Below are 20,454 nucleotides of genomic sequence, written 5' to 3'. Positions count from 1 at the left end.
TAGAGAATATCAACAATCTCCCCCTATTTGATGATAACAAAGCAACATAAAGAAAGTTAGTTTATCAAATAACAGTAAGGAAAAGTTACATATAAAGTATATGTCCCTTTTAACTATTTTGGGTTCTTTTTCAGTTAGTCAGCTTTACTTAATAAGTTTTCTTAAGTTACAAGTTTAAGAAAAAGTACAAGAAGAGAAATTGAAACTGAAAGCATGCTCACTGACTTAGAGAATGTTAGTGACTGTGAGAGAATACTGGAATTCATAGACATGTGTCCTTATTACTCTTTTCAGGGTTCCTTTTCAGTGATGCAAATGAAATACTTATATTTATTAAAACAAATTACAAGTGTTTCAGTACATTTCTTAAACTTACAAAATATAAGTTGTACGCTAAAAGTAGACATAAATACAAAAGACATACATTGAAAGACAAAGTTATAAGTCAAAATTATTGTAACTAATCTAGGTTGCTCAGGTTGATGTAGCCAGGTACTTCTTCTCTGAGCTCCTTTCGATGTAGAAATTCTCTTCTGATCTTGCGGTCCACCATTTCACCATATACATCATCGTCCAGCCAAAATATGATATATGCGAGATGTTCCATTGGACAGAGATGTAGCTCAGACACTCTTTGAAAGCTGATTTCACCTTCATAATCAAGGAAAATAAATCCTTACTCAAGCTTGAGGCGCACAGTATTGGGTATGTAAGGACCCTTCTCTAGCAAGGATATGTTTAGCATAGAGATGTCTGGCTTCTTCGAAGCCTTCAAGACTTCGTCGAAGGAGAACTTTGTTTCATGTTCATTCCTTAGGGTTGGTCTGTCATTAGGAGTTGAAGGTCTTCTTCTTCACCTTTCTTCAGTGATGGATTTTCAGGTACAACGACATATCTTGACATCTTCTTGACCAACTCGCTGATGATGTCTTCGATAATCGGCTTGTGCCTTGACTTTGAGCGCTGAATGGCTTGGCGGATCTCCAACCATTCACTGTAGCCATACTGACCAAGGTAAGAAGGGTACTCCATGACAGCATCAAGATTGTCCCTGTTGATGAGCATTGAGACTAGAACTCCACCATCTTTCATCCCTCCATTGATAGTGACGTTTGAGATAGGGTGAGAACTGATTCTCTTGTGTAGACGTTCTTCGCTCCATTTTTTGTCACGGTTGGCCAGCTTCATCGCTTTCTTGTGCTCAGCTTTTGCAATAGAATGTAGCTTAGCTTGGGCCTTGACAGCATTCACCAGCTTTTTAGACTTCTTCTTTGGAAGAACTTTAGCAGCAAGAGACTTGGCCAGCTTTAAGCTGTCCTTTGTCTGTTGTCATTGAAGTCTGAGTTCTTCCTCATCATTTAGTGCCTCGAGTCTTTTAGCTTCAGATAGGAAATCAAACTCACCACAACTAGAGGTACGAAGAGGGATTTTTACTCTAGTTTGGTCAAATGACTCCTTCAGCTGAGACATTTGCTGGTTAGTGGGAACGTTGGAGGTTGGGTTTTCAGGTACCCATTGCTCTAGCCGACCACGGGTAGTAGAGGGGATGGAGAGTTGATAAAGAGAAGTAATGGTGGTAAAGCTGGATGACTCAATACTTAAGGGCTCAAAAGGTTGGAAAAGTACCTTGAGGTTTCCTTCTTCAGCAACACCCTTGTCTTTCGACTTGGTGTTCTGGTTATTTTCTAAGGTCTCCTTATTTTTCTTCCCTTTCTCCCCCTGGGATGCAAAAATTCCTGAGAGAAACCCCTTTCGTGGCACCAACAGGTCTCTGGTACTGTATGGTGAAGTCGTCATCATCGTCGTCATCGTCATCATCACCACCAAGATCTATACCAGCATCAGGAAGGTTGGGGGAATCACCCTCTTCATCATCATCATCTTTCATATCACCAGCATTAGCTGCGAAGGTGATTGGAAGGTCTTCGTCATGAGCTTCAGCATTAGCTCAGATGGCATCAACATCCTCAGCTACAGAAGCTTCATGGGAAGTTGGATTTTCATCAACAACCTCTTCATTAGCTGTCGCTCTAGGAGCTTCAGCTTCAGTAGTTGTTGGGACTACAACACTAGGAGTTTCAGCAGCAGCATCAGGTCCAGCATTCGTAGCAGCAGCTCCAACATTTAACTCTGTCTCCCCCTCTTTGGCATAGGGACAATAGTCAAAGAAGTGAGCCATAGTTCTTATCTGAAGCGCCATCATTTCTTCAAGCTTGCTCATAGCATGAGCTTGTAAAAGAGTAGCCTCCAGCGTCTGATCTAGCTGCTCGCGATCTTTGGTAGTGAAAGATGATTCAAGTGCTGGTATTGGCTATTGAAGAGTTGCCAATATTTGCTGCATCAGCTCGGTATGCTTTGCAAGATGAGCATTCACTTCATCAGCCTTGCTTGTTAAAGCACAGATGGCCTCAACATTGTCTTGCACATCCGCTTGCATAGAAGAGAGCTGGTCCTTGACCTCATTCACTTCAGCTCGGACGGCTGATAGGTCAGCAGAGACTTTTTCCCTGAGAGGCATGTTCTTATGGACTTTGTCCATTTGGATAAGGACAGTCTCCACAACTGGGAGAAGAAGCTTGACGTAATCGGCCATGTTGTATTCCTCCATGGCTGACACGTCTCTTCAAAAGGACGTGAAAAGGAACAAGGTTGAGCATAAAAGATCTCTGGGTAAGTAGAAACGAAGGGGTAGGAAGGTAGAGTACCTGAGGGTTCATCTGCATCATTTGAAGGATTGATGCTGGTTCACTCCAGGTTTCTTTCGAGAGGATAGGCGATTGTATGCTGAGATGCCTCGAGAGAAGCAATCTAAGGTTTAGTGGTGGATGTTTCATCACCAGGGAGAACAATCGCTGATGAATCATAAACATGTGTCAAGGCCAATGAGGGAGGAGAGGAGAAAATGGCCGAGACAGATGGACGTGAGTGTTTAGCAGTGGTGATGCTGATTCTCACCTTTAGTGATTTGGGCCACTGAGGTGGTTGGGATCGGAGCCACAGGTACGACAGTGATTGCAGAAATCACTGAAGAGATGGGAGGGGTAGCTGAAAGTGCCTCGGGGGTAAGTGTTGGTCCCTATAGGGTCTACAAGAGTTTTAAAGAAACAATTTGTAGAAGGGAGGAGGGGATGAATACAAACACATAAAACTTTTAAATTTAAAAGTATATATTGATTGAGAAAGATCAATACAGATTTTTACAGATTGTATGCGGACATAGACAAGGTAAAGATAACCTATATAAAACAATCTAAGTTTATACACATATATTCTTAGCAAAATAGAAAAGATTTGCTAAAAGATAAAGAAAGTAAGATGTTCTTCTTGTGTAGAACTTTTAGAATACTAAAGAGGGATTCTAACTTGCTTGAAGATAAGCGTAAGTCTTCTTAGATGTGTGTGTTCTTTCACGTACGTAGTACTATGCATGGAGAGAGCACTCATCTATATATACCCATTGCATTAAATGCAATTCAATAAGGTTTGAACATGCGTCAAACTTTTAAAGAAAAGCTTGTCCTTTGCTACAGTGAATAGTACAAACGTCTATTCATGAGCAGACATCCTTTCATGGAGTTGGAGGGTAATAGAGTCAACTAGTCGGTTCTATACCGTACTTTACTCTAGAAAGGGTATGGGTTTGTCCTCTGTGTGTGGAAGGACAAGACAAAAACAAACTTGCACAATAAGCTTCATTTGATCGCTGAATGCTGGAATAACATTGAAGGTCTCTTCAACATTCGTTGAGGCTTGGGCAGTCTTCACACATATGTTGACCAGATTGTAATCACTGAATGCCGCTTCAGATCACAAACGTCCTAGTCACTAATCTTCAGTACCAATCTTCGACTTTCACTGAAGGTTCTTTGGTGTGAGTTTTGTCTTCCTGAAGTATCGCTGTCGTTGTAGGATTTACAATACATGTTTCAGCGATCACTAAACAGACTCAGTGATGATCGCTGGAACTGAAAGAGAAAAAACATAATACTTCGTAAAAGATTTGTTTCACCATCTTTTTGGATTTCTTCTTTAGAAGAACTTTGGCAGCAAAAGACTTGGCTAACTTTAAGCTGTCCTCAGTCTGTTTATGTTGAAGATTGAGTTCTTCCTCGGCCTTGAGTGCCTCGAGTCTTTCAACTTATGTCAGAAAGTTGAACTCACCACAACTAAAGGTACGAAGAGGAATTTTTACTCTAGTTTGGTCGACCGACTCCTTAGCTGAGACATCTGCTGGTAGGTGGGAGTGCTGGGGGATGAGTTTTCAACCCATTCCCCCAGCCGACTGCAGGTAGTGGTAGGGATGGAGAGTTGATACATGTAAGTTATGGTTATAAGGCTTGAGTACTCATTTGTTAAAGGTTCTAGAGGTTGGAATAATACCTTTAGGTTGCCTTCTTCATCAACACCCTTGTGTGTTCTGGTTCTTTGATTGAGTCCCATCTTTTTTTTCTCCCATTGCTCCCCCTGGGATGCAGAATCCCTGAGGGCGACGCCTTTCGTGGCACCGACGGGTCTCTAGTACTGAATGGTGAAGTTGTCGTCATCATCGTCATCATCATCATCATCATCATCCAGTTCTTCACCAGCGTCAGGAAGGTCGGGAGATTCACCGTCTTCTTCATCATCATCCAGATCACCAACATTAGCTATAGAGGTGACTGGAAAATCATTGTCGCGAGCTTCAGCGCCAACTCGGATGGCATCAACATCCTCAGCTACAAGAGCTTCACAGGAAGTTGGGTTTTCTTCAGCAACTTCACCTTTAGCTTCAGAATGAGCTTCAGCTTCAGCTTCAGTCGTTGGAACAACAAAGGGTCCAGCGGCAGCAACGTTTGAAGGAGCAGCTTCAGATTCAGTCTCCCTCTCTTTGGCAATCACTTTTGTGCAATAGCCAAAGAAGTGGTCAACCATTCGTATCTGAAGCGCCATCTTCGACTCTGGTCATAGTGCGAGAGAGAAGAACAACAGCCTCATGCGTCTGATCGAGCTGGTCACGGTCTTCAGTAGTGAATGAAGGTTTAGGTGCAGGAACTAGCTGTTGAAGAACGTCCAAGATCTGCTGCATCAGCTCTGTGGTGTTTGGCAAGGTGAGAGTTTGCTTCATCGGCCTTGCTTCTTAAAGCGTTGATGTCCTCATCGTTGGCTTGAACAACCACTTGCATGGTGGAGAGATGGTCCTTGACCTCTTGTACTTTAGCCCAGACAGCTGACAGGTCAACAACTACTTCATCCTTTTAAGGCATGCCGTTATGGACTTCGCCCATTTTGTTGAGGACAGTCTCAACGGCAGGGAGGAGCAGCTTTGCATCTTCAGCCATGTTGTACTCGTCTTCCTTGGCTGGTTCTTCCAAAGGACCTGAAAAGGATGAAAGGTGAGCATAAGGAAGCTCAGGGTTAGTAGAAATGAAAGGGTAAGAATATGGAGTACCTGAGGGTTCTTTAGTGTTATCTGAAGGTTTAACGCTGGTTCGCTCCATGGTGCCTTCGAGAGAATAAGTGCCAGTTTGCTGAGATGCCTCGAGAGGAGCAATCTCAGGTCCACTGGTTGGTGTTTCATCATCAGGGAGGACAGTCGCTGATGAGTCATGAAAACGTGCAGAGACCAAAGATGGAGGGGAGGAGAAAATGGCTGAGACTGAAGAACGTGAGTGTTCAGCAATGGTGATGCTGATATTCTCACCTTCAGTGATTTGTGTCATTGAGGCAGTTGGGAGAGGAGCCACGGGTACGACAATGATTTCAGGTATGACTAAAGAGCTGGGAAGGCTAACTGAAAGTGCCTTGGGGTTAAGACTAGTTTCAATAGCTGAGACCTTTTGAGAGGTCACAATTAGAGACGTGGTTGTCCCCTTTTTAGCCTTCTTGGCCCACGAAGGAGAACCAAGAGCTGGTTCAGAGGATGGACGTTTGGAAGAGAGGGTTGTGTTGGTGGGGTTAGACTTAGGGGTTTTTCCTTTGTCTTAGCCACCTTAGAAGGAGAAGAAGGAGGAATTGAAGAGAATTGCACAACAACAGAAAGTGCAATGTCTCTATCCCTCAGTTTGTGATCCAGAATCCTGGATCCAAGCTTATAGATAGGAAGGTTACCTTCCTTGGAGTACTTCTCGCTGAAGATCTTGGCGAACACCATCGATAGGAATCTGGTGTAGGGAACGACCTTCTCCCTCTAACGCTTGTTCAGCTTCAGCACCAGGTCGTCGAAGATCACAGTCGCATAGTTGATGGGTCTGCGACGGATGACAGACACGCTGATAGTGAGAGTGACCCTCAAGGCATGATCTTGACCTCAAGTCTTTCCACCCATGCTTTGGATGAAGTGAGAGAAGAGGAATTGCCAACACCGCTGATATGCGGTTTTTCTCTATCTTCGGCAGTGACTTCAAAGGCTCGCTAGAGTCTTTCTTCATTGGCCATGCATAGCCAATATCATCAAGGCAAGCGATGATGTTTTTCATTGAAGGATCGCTGGTGAATGAACCCTTGGGAAAATGAAGAGCATGCCTTAGCGTCGTCACACCAAAGCTGACGGTCATACAGTTGAATGTGAAGGAGATTTTCTCCACCTGCTGATCGTTTTGTCAGTGTTCTACACCATTTCAACGGTCATCCAGAATTACTGAAGGGCTTCCTTCACCATGACAGTTTCATGGGTGAGAGCGTAGGTGATAGGCGGCATCTTGAGGAAGATAGCAGCATCCTCGTAAATGGTTTTGTTGGAAGGCGACATGGTTGTTTGCCTTGAAGGTCAGGTCTTTAACAGAGAAGTTCACGTTCTTGGCGGCCATTCTGTTAGAGTTAAGAAATAAGAAATAACAGGGTTTTGTTAGTAGTCCAAGATCAGAATGTGAGATTTTTAAGTTTTAGAACAATAAAACTTCTTTTGAAAATTCCACAAAGAAGATATTAGGGTTTTCAAGAAGAACAAGTGTTTTTGAAACATTTAGATTAAAACCAGGAAAAAGAATGTGTTAATAATCTTAATGTTTGTATTTTAAGAGGATAAGGTTCTTAAAGGAACAAACAACAGTTTCCTTTGAAGAAGAAGAAGAACAGTTCAAAATGTTAAAGAAGAAGTATCGACCTTAGAGTTGTTAGAAGAAAAGGTCGAAAGTTTCGAGCGTTCATAGGGAGTTCTTGCTTGCAAGTTCTTTTTGGCAGAGGTTCGTCAAAGATTTTTGTAAGCGTAAAGAAAATATGAGAGGAGAGGTATCATATTTATAGGTAGGAGGAGAGAGAAAAGAAATAGGAGAGAGAAAAATACGACTGCTGAGGAAACGCAATATGAAAAACATGGCACGTTCTCATCCATGATTGGATGGAAGTTGGAGGAGGTCGCGTGTGTCAGACTTTTACGTGCGTCTCAAAGCAAGTCGTATTGGTAACAAAGATTGTCGTCATAAAGACAGTTCATTAACTATTTCTTTTAAAACTAAAAGGTTTTAAGAAATTCAAAGAGTCACATTCAGTGATAAGAGAATCACTGAATAAAGACCTTTTAAAAACATTTGATCACTGAAGGAGAAAAGCTTCAGTGATGGTTTTTTATGAAAGGAAAATATCTTAGAAGAATATATTTCCATAAAAGAGTTAGTGATAAGAGAAACACTGAAACTATCTTTTAAAAACTTTTGAATCACTGAAAGAAGAAAGGTTCAGTGATCAGTTTGATTTTAAGAAAAATATAAGTATAAAAGAGATATACTTATTTAAAATGTTCAGCGATAGAGAGAATCACTAAAACAAAAACTTTTAAAACGTTTTGATCACTAAAGAAGGAAAACTTTAGTGATAGCTTTAAGTTTTAAAGAAGAAGAGCGAGTATACATACCTTAGAGAGAATAGATACATTTACTCATGAGTTCAGTGATAGAGTGAGAGCACTAAATCATTTCACTTACTGATTGATGCGTATAGCTGAAAGAAATTAATCTTCAGCGTTTAGCATTCCAAGTTCGCTGATCAAGATGTTAAATCTTGTCTCATCAAGAGGTTTGGTGAAAAGATCAGCGAGTTGGTAATCAGTAGGAACAAAGTGAAGTTCAATATCATCATCCATAACATAATCTCTGATAAAATGATATATGATCTCTATATGTTTGGTCTTGGAGTGAAGTACAGGGTTGTTTGCAATTGCAATAGCACTAGTGCTATCACAATAGATAGGAATCTTTGGAAACTGAAGATCCTAGTCGTTAAGATGGTTTTTAATCCAAAGGACATGGGCACGATAACTTCCAGGGGCTACGTATTCAACTTCAATGGTTGATGTGGACACTGAGTTTTGCTTTTTACTTGTCCAACTCACCAATTTTCCACCTAGAAGCTGACATCCTCCAGTGGTATTTTTCCTATCGATTTTGCAACCTGCAAAATCACTATCTGAATAACCTATTAGGTCAAAACCTGAACCCTTAGGGTACTAGAGACCCAAGTTAGGAGTTCCCTTCAAGTATCTGAAAATGCGTTTTACAACGATCAGATGAGATTCCTTAGGTTCAGATTTATATCGTGCATATAAGCAAGTAGAATACATGATATCTGGTTGACTAGCTGTGAGATACAGTAGGGAGCCGATCATTCCTCTATGAACAATTATGTTTACAGGCTTTCATATTTGGATCCTTGTTGAGAGAGAGTAGATGAGCCATAGGAGTTTCCATAAATGAGCTGTTAGAGAGATCAATTTTTTTAAGCATATCACAGACATACTTACTTTGACTGATAAATATACCTTTATCTAATTGCTTGATCTGGAGACCTAAAAAGAATGTTAATTATCCCATCATACTCATATGGTATTCTTTTTTCATGCGGTCAGCGAACCGAAAACATAAAGAGGTATTAGTGAAACCAAAAATAATATCATCGACATATATTTGGACTAGAATGATATGACCTTTAACTTTCCTAAGAAATAAGGTCTGGTAAATCTTTCCATGGACAAATTTCTCAGAGATGAGAAACGAGGAGAGGGTATCATACCAGACATGAGGAGCCTGTTTCAACCCATAAAGAGCTTTATCCAACCTAGAGACATGGTTTGGATATTTAGGGTCAAGAAACCCTGGAGGTTGTTTAACATAAACTTCCTCTTGAAGTTTTCTATTTAGGAAAGCGTTATTTACATCCATTTGATAGACTTTGAAGTCTCTATGAGCAGCAAAGGCTAGAAAGAGTCGAATTGCTTCGAGTCTAGCCACTGGTGCGAATGTCTCGTCATAATCGACCCCTTCTTCTTGTCTATTTCCTTGAGCAACAAGTCGAGCCTTGTTACGGGTTGCCACACCTTCATCATCTAACTTGTTTTGATAGACCCATTTGGTGCTGTAAGTTGTATGTTATACCCACGACATGTGTCACCCAGATACACTGCCAACGAGCCATGTAAAACTAAAGGGTCGCACACAAAGAACATGTATGCTTCCACTAAAGAAAGAATCTAAACATGTGTACCGTTTTGTGATTATTATAATTACAGGGTTTAATCTATAAATATGTATGTAATTATCTTAAATGTTTTTAGATAATTATATAAGATATTATTAGATAAATAAATAATCATTTTAGATTATCAAAACTCAAAAACTCTACTTTGGTTTAGCCCACCGAGAGAGTGGCAATGGCGGTGTAATCGCAAGAGAGTGGTAATGGTGGTATAACCACGAGAGAATGGCAATGGCGGTGTAACCGCGAGAAAGTGGCAATGGCGGTGTAACCGCGAGAGAGTGGCAATAGTAGTGTAATGGCGGTATAACCGCAAGAGATTGGCAATGGCAGTGTAACCACGAGAGAGTGGCAATGGCGGTGTAACCGCGAGAAAGTGAAATTCTATATTAGAATATAGATAAAAGTACATATGTTTGCATATATTTGTTTCTAACTACTAGTTTTGGAATAAAAGCTGTTTATATAAGTTTTGTACACTCACAAGACCTTTTGGGTCTAATGCTCAGATGTTGGACTAATCTGTTTTGCAGGTCATCATACATCACCAGACAAAGGCAAGGGGAAAGTTTAAGCAATGATATTTTGATACATATAAGTGTATTAAACAAAGTTTTTGTTAGCCCAGGTTTTGTAAACAATATAACGTTTGGTTATCAGATGTGGTTATTATTATAATACATGTTAGTCCAAATTGTGGGTTGTTATAGTTGGTATCAGAGCCTTAGTTTAAGGAATCTGGGTATTCAGCAATACTTAGACTTAAACTGGAGGTGTGGAAGTTATGATAATAGGTTTCACAGGAAATGCTGGCAGCTGAGTTGGGAAAATTCCAAGAAAATTTGGTGAACTTGTTGGGACGTTCGGCCTCAAATAATCCAGAAATAATAAGGGATCCTGATCATCAGGAAGAAGTCGGAGCTAGTACACCGACAACAAATACATATGTGCCCCTTACTTCGTCCTCAGTTCATAAAGGAAGGGATATTAAAACGTTTCTTGCTTGTAAACCTCCTAAATTTTCTGGTGAACGTGACCCTGTCAAAGCTATGTGTTGGCTTAAGAAAATTGAATTAAGCCTGCAGATTAGTAAGAGCGTGGAGGAAGATAAGGTTATGTTTGCCATATCCCGTCTGAGGTCATGTGCTTGATACTGGTGGGAGATTCTATCCAGTTCAGATTCAAATATTCTAAAAACTATGTTATGGGAGGAATTCATGATGAAATTTAAGATGCGATATTGTCCTGAAGCGGCAGTACAAAAGTTAGAAGATGATTTTCTTCATTTAGAACAAGGAAACATGTCTGTTCGCCAGTACACGGAAGTTTTCATGGAACAATCTCGATTTGCTGAAGCCTATATCATAGTAAAGTCAGAAAGTACATTTGAGCTTTGGAGTCTAATCTCCGAAAGTATGTGATATCTAGAAATCCAACAACATTTCAAGTAACAGTTGACGCTGCCGAGATACTGGAACATGATATCAATCGTTAACTACAAGAAAGAGTTGGGGATAAAAGAAAAGGAGAAGCTACAATGACTGATTTTCATAGACCTAGGTTTATGGAAAATTTGAATCGGCTAGTCCCAAGGTTTGCTGATAGGGCTTGTACACGATGTCACAAGGTACATCAAGGAAATTGCAATACCGAGTCACGAATATGTTTTAAATGTCAGGAACCGGGACATATCGCTCGAGACTGTCAAATCGTGCGAAGATGTTTTACTTGTAATTCCTCTCAACATATAAACGCTGATTGTCCATAAGTTAAGGGACGAGGGTCTCGTATTGCGGGAGCTCGAGGATCTGGATACTCTGGGGGGCGAGGATCTGGTTATGTTCCAACAGGCCATGGGTCAGTGGTTAATCGTATTAACCCAAATGGTCGAGGAGAGATAAGACATGGGGAGCCAAATGCTAATGGGAGAGCCTTTCAGATGATGAGAGGCGAGGCGGAAGAACATCCTGAAGTGGTGACATGTACATTCCTTGTTAATTCAGTATGTGCCAAAGTTTTATTTGATTCTGGAGCAAATCGTTCTTTCGTATCACCATCGTTTGTTAACTGCGCACATTTAAAATCTAAAGTGTTGAGTGAGGATTTAATTGGGGAAACAGCAAACGATAGTGAAGTTTCAGTTAAGGAAATGATAGATGAATGTTTCATAAGTGTAGAAGGGTGTGAGGTGCCTATACATTTATTTCTTTTGTCTTTAAGGGAGTTTGATATAATTTTAGGCATGGACTGGTTAGCTAAAAATCAAGCAAACATAATCTGCAATGAAAAGATGATCCATATAGATTTACTAGAAAAAGGGAATGTTGTAATTTACGGGGATCGACGGGATCGTTACTCCAGTCTTATCTCGGTTTTTAAGGCTCGAAAATATGTACAGAAGGGATGTGCTAGTTTTCTTGCTTACGCCATTGACATGAAGAAAGAAAAGGGAAAGATGGAGGATATCCCAGTCGTTAGAGAATTTCCTGAAATATTTCCAGAAGACTTGATAAGTCTACCTCCGGATCGAAGATAGAATTTCAGATCGAATTACTTCCTGGAGTAGCACCTGTTGCACGTGCACCATACATATTAGCTCATTCTGAACTAAAGGAATTAATGTCACTATTGAAAGAACTGTTGGATAAAGGTTTTATCCGACCAAGTACTTCTCCATGGGGTGCGCCAGTGCTATTTGTAGAGAAGAAGGATAGATCAATGAGAATGTGCATTGATTACCGGGAGCTGAATAAATTAACAATAAAAAATAAGTATCCTCTTCCAAGAATTGATGATTTGTTTGATCAATTGGTCGGGGCTACTTATTTTTCGAAAATTGACTTACGATCCGGTTACTATCAATTGAAGATTCAGAATGAAGATGTGTCGAAAACAGCATTTCGTACACGTTATGGTCATTTTGAATTCCTGGTTATGCCATTTGGACTCACAAATGCGCCTGCAGCCTTTATCGATATGATGAATAGGGTATGTCGTCCTTATCTTGATAAATTTGTGATTGTCTTCATTGATGATATTTTGATATATTCTCGGTCGGAAGAAGAGCATGCTCATCATTTGAGATTACTCTTAGAATTGCTGAAACAAGAAAGATTGTATGCCAAGATGTCAAAGTGTGAATTTTGGCTGTGAGAGGTTCAGTTTTAGGGACATGTTATTTCAAAAGAAGGTATTAAAGTGGATCCTCTTAAGATTGAAGCTATTGAAAGATGGGAAGCCCCAAAGACTCCAACTGAAATAAGAAATTTTCTTAGATTGGCTGGATATTATCGTAAATTTATACAAGATTTCTCTCGTTTAGCCACTCCATTAACAAAGATGACAAAGAAGAAAGTAAAATATGAGTGGCATGAAACACAAGCTTAGGCCTTTCAGACGTTAAAAGATAAGTTATGTAGTGCACCAATTCTGTCCTTGCCAGATGGGATGGAAGATTTTGTGGTTTATAGTGATGCGTCAAAAATGGGTTTGGGTTGTGTACTGATGCAACGTGGAAAGGCGATTGCTTATGCTTCAAGGTAGTTGAAAGATCATGGAAGACAGTATCCTATTCATGATATGGAATTAGCAGCTGTAGTATTCACTTTGAAGATATGGAGACATTACCTATACGGAACGAAATGTCAAATTTTCACAGATCATAAGAGTTTGCAACATCTGTTTCATCAGAAAGATCTAAATATGCGTCAGAGACGATGGCTGGAATTGGTTAGTGATTATGATTGTGAAATTTTGTATCATCCAGGAAAGACAAATGTAGTGGCCGACGCTTTAAGTCGACTAGAGAAAAGTGGTACTATCAAGGCTATAGCTCTATGAGTTGAGTTATTACCAAGTATTCAAGAAGAACTGCAAGAATTTCAACATGGGGCTTTGAAGGAGGATAAAATTAAACAAAAAACATTAGGTGGATTAATATATGAAGTTGTGAAAGATAGCAGGGAGTTTTGGAATTTTTAGAATAGAATTTGGGTACCATGCTATGGTGGTCTCAGGAAACGTATTTTGAGTGAGGCTCACAAATCACGTTTTGCAATTTATCCAGGTACAAATAAAATGTATCGGGATTTGAAGCAACATTATTGGTGGCCAGGTATGAAGAAGGATATAGCTAAACATGTTGAACAATGTTCGACAAGCCTCCAAGTGAAGATAGAACACCAACGTCCATTTGGTAAGATTCAATCATTAGAAATTCCAGTTTGGAAATGGGATCACATCACTATGGATTTCATAACCAAACTGCCAAGGACATCAAAAGGTTATGATGCTATATGGGTGATAGTAGATCGGTTATTCAAATGTACACATTTCTTACCGATGAAAGAATCATATCCAATGGAGAGATTGGCAAAACTATACATTGATGAGATAGTAACACGTCATGGTGTTCCTTAATCAATTGTTTCTGATAGAGATAGTCGATTTACTTCTATGTTTTGGAAGAGCTTCCAAAGAGAGATGGGTTCACAGATTAAGCTAAGTACAACTTATCACCCTCAAACTGATGGACAAAGTGAACGAACAATCCAAACTTTAGAAGATATGCTTAGAACATGTGTTGTTGATTTTGGAGGATCATGAGATAGTCATTTGGCTCTGGTGGAATTCGCTTACAACAATAGTTATCATTCAAGTATTGAAGCGGCACCTTTCGAGGTTCTGTATGGACGTAAATGTCGAACTCCTTTGTGTTGGAACGAAATAGGTGAAAAACAGTTGGCTGGACCTGAGTTAGTTCAACAAACAGCTGATAAAATTTTCCTAATAAGAGAACGTATGAAGGTGGCACAAGATAGACAAAGAAGTTATGCATACAAACGCCGGAAGCCGATTGAGTTTCAAGTAGGTGATAAAGTGATGTTAAAGGTATCACCTTGGAAATGAATGGTACGATTTGGTAAAAAGGGGAAGTTGAGTCCAAGATATATTAGGCCATCCCCTATTATTGCAAGGATTGGAGAAGTGGCATACAAGTTAGAACTTTCTTTGGAACTAGGTGGAATCCATGATACGTTTCATGTGTCAAATTTGAGGAAGTGTCTAATAAGCTCAAATGTAGCAGTGCCTCTACCTAAAATTAAGGTTGATGAAAGATTGTGCTTTGAAGAAACCCCTGAACTCATTACTGACTTCAAAGTAAGGAAACTACGAAATAAAGAGATTGGATTAGTAAAGGTTCAGTGGCGTTATCTAAAGGACAAGACGCCACCTGGGAATCAAAGTCAGAAATGCGAACGAAATATCCCTACTTGTTTACTTAATGGAATTCCGGGACGAAATTCTTTTTAAGGAGGGAATATTGTAATATATGTGTGTATTTGGCATATGATTAATAAACAAGTCTTGTTTTAGGGGGGGAGTCGGCTGAGGTACATCACCATGACCACTTATCCATTTACTATATATAGTAATTGGGGGATAGAAAGAAAGGGTTTTACATACTCTTTCTAAGAAGGAGGTATCTTTAAATATATCATTCGGATTTGGCTAAAGAGGAAGGGGAATTCAAAACTAGGATTTCAGTTTTTAAGGTGAGTGTAATATGCTTTGAGTATTAATTATTTGTATAGAATTCAATTGCTATTAGAACTGGCTTATTATGATTCACATTACATATTATGCGGATTCAACCTAAATCGAACAAGTGCTATCCGGATTCCATCTAAACCGGCCAAAGTGTTGTCCGATATAACCTAAACCGGCCAAGGTGTTGTCTGATATAACCTAAACCGACCAAGGTGTTGTCCGATATAACCTAAACCGGCCAAGGTATTGTCTGATATAACCTAAACTGGCTAAGAGTTGTTCGATGTGGCCCTAAACAGCTCATAGGCCATCCGGTTTAATTATTAATCACCCAAATATCACCCGAGTTCTCTTCTAAATTGTTTCCAAGTGTTGTCCAGATTACATCTCCGGACAGTGTTGCCCGGATTACATCTTCGAACGGTTGACTGGATTTCATATCCGACTAATTTTGGTTTGATTCCACTATTGATTTAGACTTGATTTGAATTTAATATAATAATATAATGGCGGTGTAACCGCGAGAAAGTGGCAATGGCGGTGTAACCGCGTGAGAGTGGGAATGGCGGTATAATCGCGAGAGAATGGCAATGGCGGTGTAACCGCAAGAGAGTGGCAATGGTGGTGTAACCGCGATAGAGTGGCAATGGCGGTGTAACCGCGATAGAGTGGCAATGGCGGTGTAACCGCGAGAGAGTGGCAATGGCGGTGTAACCGCGAGAAAGTGTTCTATATTAGAATATAGATAAAAGTACATATGTTTGCACATATTTGTTTCTAAACTACTAGTTTTGGAATAAAAGCTGTTTATATGAGTTTTGTACACTCACTAGACCTTTTGGGTCTAATACTCATATGTTGGACTAATCTGTTTTGCAGGTCATCATACATCACCATGCAAAGGCAAGAAGAAAGTTTAAGCAATGATATTTTGATACATATAAGTGTATGAAACAAAGTTTTTTTAGCCCAGGTTTTGTAAACAATATAACATTTGGCTATCAGATGTGGTTATTATTATAATACATGTTAGTCCAAATTGTGGGTTGTTACAACTCTAAAGCCCTCAAAAACTATTTTCAAAAGGAAAGGGAATTTTTACACCAGAGCTTACAAGAAAAAAAGCTCTTGATCAAATAATATCAACATGCTCAGCAGGTGTATGAAAAAGTTAATTCTCAACAGGATAGAGCAGGGATAGGTTATACAAACCTAGACCTCACCTGGAAGAAGAAAACTATTCTTGAATCTGTGTTTAGGTTAGGATCTAAGCAAAAACTAGATTTTCCAATTCTGCATACAGCTTCACCTTTCAAAAGATGTAAGCTTGAAAGTAGGGCTAAGACTCAAAGGTTAAAGTTCAAAAATATCTCTTATTCTTCAAAATGTATGCAATATGTTGATCTAAAAAGCATACAGAAGACATATGAGATCTTTTGTTTTGGCTCTACTAATCTTGAACATCAAAAAACAAATGGTGACGTCGTTGAACCAGAACCAGATGAAATCTAGAGTTCATCCACAGAAAATTTTCTTAAAACTCTGGATCCAAAATTATTGGATGACTTCACCGAAACGGTGGGACAGGTTTTCGAGCAAGATCTATTTGAGACCTTGAATTATCCTTCTAAAGGTCATACAGTTTCTTCTGAGAGTAATTCCTCAGATACTTTTGAAAGTTATTCAACTCAAAAGATGGATGAAGGCTCTAGCTCATGCATACAAGAATCTCAAGTTCTTAATGATACCTCTGTACTTTGATATTCACACAAGTATTTTCTTGACTTTGATTCCGAGTCAGAGGTGGACTCGATTAAAGAGCAAGTTGAGACAGATATTATAGCAAAAGAACCAGAAGTTGCAAAACTTCCAAATGAGAAATAGATTCTCCTAGGTTCTGGCCTTGTTAGCATGACAACAAGAGCTAAATTCTCTCCAAAGTTTGAATACAGGGCAAAGAATTCAAAGTCTGTTTCCTCTGCATCGAAGGGCTCTAAATCTAATTCTAAGCCAATTAAGTTCACTCCGGAACATAAGAGAAAATCCAATGCCGACTCTATTATTAATTCCTCTGTTTCAGAGAGGCCTTTGAAGGCCAAAGGAGTAGGAAGGGATAAGAAGAAAATAGAGAAGACTCATTCTAAGAAGTCAAAACAATCAGATCTAGATGGGAAGTTCGTTAGAACCTACAATGCCAGGAATGATTGTAATAAATCATTTTATGAATCAAATAAATCATTTTGTCATAAAAAATGTGTTCATACTTGCGAATGTTTTTCTCTGCTGAAAAAGTTGAAGCAACATTTTTCTAATCCTAACTGTATCTCTCTAGGTCTCAAGGATAAATTCGAAGAAGACCTAGAAGAGAAAGAAAGCTCCCAAAGCCAAGTCTGACAAACCAGATCTTAAGTCTGGTAACTCAGGTGTAGAGACAAAACCTCTCCCCCAAACTAAAATTCAATCTTCTAACCCTAATCTTCGAGGACCCATTATGAAATGGATACCTAAATCCCTATAATTTGTTTTACAGAAGCCGCATGTGGACATTTGGTATCTCGACTCCGGATGATCGAGACACATGATCGGCAATAAGAGGTTACTCTCCTCATACAGAGAGAAGATTGGAGGTAAAGTAACCTTTGGGGATAATATGCAAGGAGAGATAAAGGGATATGGAGATCTTTTTCAAGGTAAGGTTACTGTCTCTAAGGTTGCTTATGTCTCTGGGCTTAAACATAATCTTCTAAGCATAAGCCAACTATGTGATTCTGGCTACAATGTCAAGTTCCAAAAGGAAACTTGTTCTATTATGCCAGAATCAGGTCAGGAGTTGCTAAGAGCCAAACGTAAGGGAAATATCTATCTTATGAACTTCTCACCAAGAGACAAGTAAGAGACTCTCTGTCTCGTATCTTGTAAGTGTGAAGAAGCATGGCTTTGGCATCACATGCTGTCTCATCTAAATTTCCAAAATATAGAGAAACTTGTGAAAAATAATTTGGTTGACGGACTTCCTGTCATAAAGTTCGAAAAGGACCATCTCTGCTCTGCATGTGAAATGGGAAAGCTCAAAAGAGCATCCCACAAAACAAAGACAGATCTGTCTGTGTCAGAACTCTGCATATGCTTCACGTGGATCTCTGTGGTCCAATCTCTGTGTAGAGCTTGTCTGTAAGAAGTATATCCTTGTTTTAATTAATGAATATTCACGATATACTTGGATTGAGTTTGTAAGGCATAAATCAGATGTGCCAGAGATGCTGATTCAGCTGATGACCAAGATTCAAGTTCTTCTATAAAGAAAAATTAAAAAGCTGAGAAGTGACAATGGAACAGAGTTTAAGAACACAAAATTGATGCGTACTTAGACAAGGAGGGCGTATATCAGAACTTTTCCGCAACAAGAACACCACAGCAAAATAGTGTAGTAGAAAGAAAGAATCGCACACTGGTTGAGGCAACAAGAACAATACTAGAAAGTTCTGGTCTTCCAACCCAGTTTTGGACAGAAGCCATCTCAACCGCTTGCTTTATCCAAAATAGAGCAACGGTGGTAAAGAGGCATATGAAGACGCCTTAAGAATTAATCAACCAAAGAAAGCCTATTGTTAAAATTTTACATGTCTTTGGTTGCAGATGCTTCATCCTAAATGACCATGATCAACTTGGCAAGTTTGATAAGAAGGCTGATGAAGGTAAGTTTCATGGCTACTCTACACAGGCCAAGGCTTAGAGACTCTTCAACCAACGAACCAAGACTGTCATGGAGAGCATCAACGTCTTGTTCGACGATAAAGAACAAATGACTTCAGAGTATCTCAGCTTTAGACTCAAGCTTAACAAGACGACTTCCAATTCTCAAATGATGTCAAGGGAATTGGAACTCAAGCTCTTATTTGAAGACTTCTTTGGTGACGAGGACATCTTTATACGTACACCCAGAGATGAGTCGGCCCTTGTAAGTGAAGAACCATAATCTACAAACACTTCAATCTCTGGTCCTTCACACACCTCTGCTTCCTCTGGTGATCATGCTAATCTACAACTAGAGCAGACAAGCTCTGCATTCGAGCCCAGTTATGTAGAACCAGAGCATAATACCTCTGGTTCTGAACGTGGTTCCTCTATACCATCATTTGAGGAGGAGCAAGCAGAACCCTCTTTGCCATCCATGAGCCAAATGCCAAATATGCCTATGGAACGTGATCAAATGTCTCCGACCTCTGTCTCTGTCCTAAGAAAAAAATGGACAAAAGATCATCCTCTTCACTAGATCAATGGTGAACCTTCAAGCGGTGTAAAGATAAGGGCTGCCACTGTAAATGAATGTTTATTCGTAAACTTTCTAAGCATGGTAGAGCCTAAGAAAGTCCATGAACCCCTACAAGACCCAAGTTGGGTTGACGCCATGCAAGAAGAGCTCCAACAATTTGAAAGGAATAAGATATGGACTGTTGTACCTTTAGCAAAGGATAAAATTGCTATTGGTTGTAAATGGGTTTTTAGGAACAAGAAGCATGAGGACAGGGTCGTTTTGAGGAATAAAGCCAGGCTTGTAGCAAAAGGCTATTGCCAAGAAGAAGGCATAGACTATGAAGAGACCTTTGCGCCAGTGGCAAGGCTAGAAGCTATACGCTTGTTCTTAGCCTTCTTTGCATAAAGGATTCTGAGTCTACCAAATGGACGCCAAGTCAGCCTTCTCAAATGGTAAGCCGAAGGAGGAAGTCTACGTTCAACATCCTTCGGGGTTTGAAAGCTCTAAACATCCAGTGTATGTCTATTTCTTAGACAAAGCTCTGTATGGACTTAAGCAAGCACCTCGAGCCTGGTATGAACGTCTATCGTCTTTTCTCTAATCGAATGGTTTTGAAAAAGGTAAAATCGATACTACTTTGTTCATTAAGAGGTATAAAAGTGAGATGCTTCTAGTCCAGATTTATGTGGACGACATTATTTTTGGTTCAACAAACCAGAGGCATTGTGATAAGTTCTCTGTTTTGATGAAAAGAGAGTTTGAAATTAGCATGATGGGAGAATTAACATTCTTCCTCACCTTGCAAGTAAAACAGAGGAAGGATGGTATTTTTATTAGCCGAGCTAAGTATGTCTCTGACATATTAAAGAAATACCAACTCCACAACTCTTCCATAATGAGAACACCAATCGCAACAGGAACTAAGCTTGACACAGATTCATCTGGAAAACCGGTGGATGTTAAGACTTACCGTGGAATGATTGGATCACTGCTGTACCTCATGGCTAGTCGACCAGACATCATGTTTGCTACATGTCTTTGTGCTAGATATCAAGCAATCCCAAAGGAATCTCACCTATCTGCTATTAAAAGAATCTTTAGATACCTTAAAGGAACTCAATTTCTGGGTCTCTGGTATCGAAAGTATTCTGGTTTTGATCTTATTTGTCACACCCCGCTAAAGCAGAAACACGGGGTATGGCAGG

Source organism: Cynara cardunculus (assembly GCF_001531365.2).
Source record: "Cynara cardunculus var. scolymus isolate 2C chromosome LG 12, CcrdV1, whole genome shotgun sequence".
NCBI classification, from domain to species: domain Eukaryota; kingdom Viridiplantae; phylum Streptophyta; class Magnoliopsida; order Asterales; family Asteraceae; genus Cynara; species Cynara cardunculus.
Note: the sequence above shows the minus strand (reverse complement) of the source record.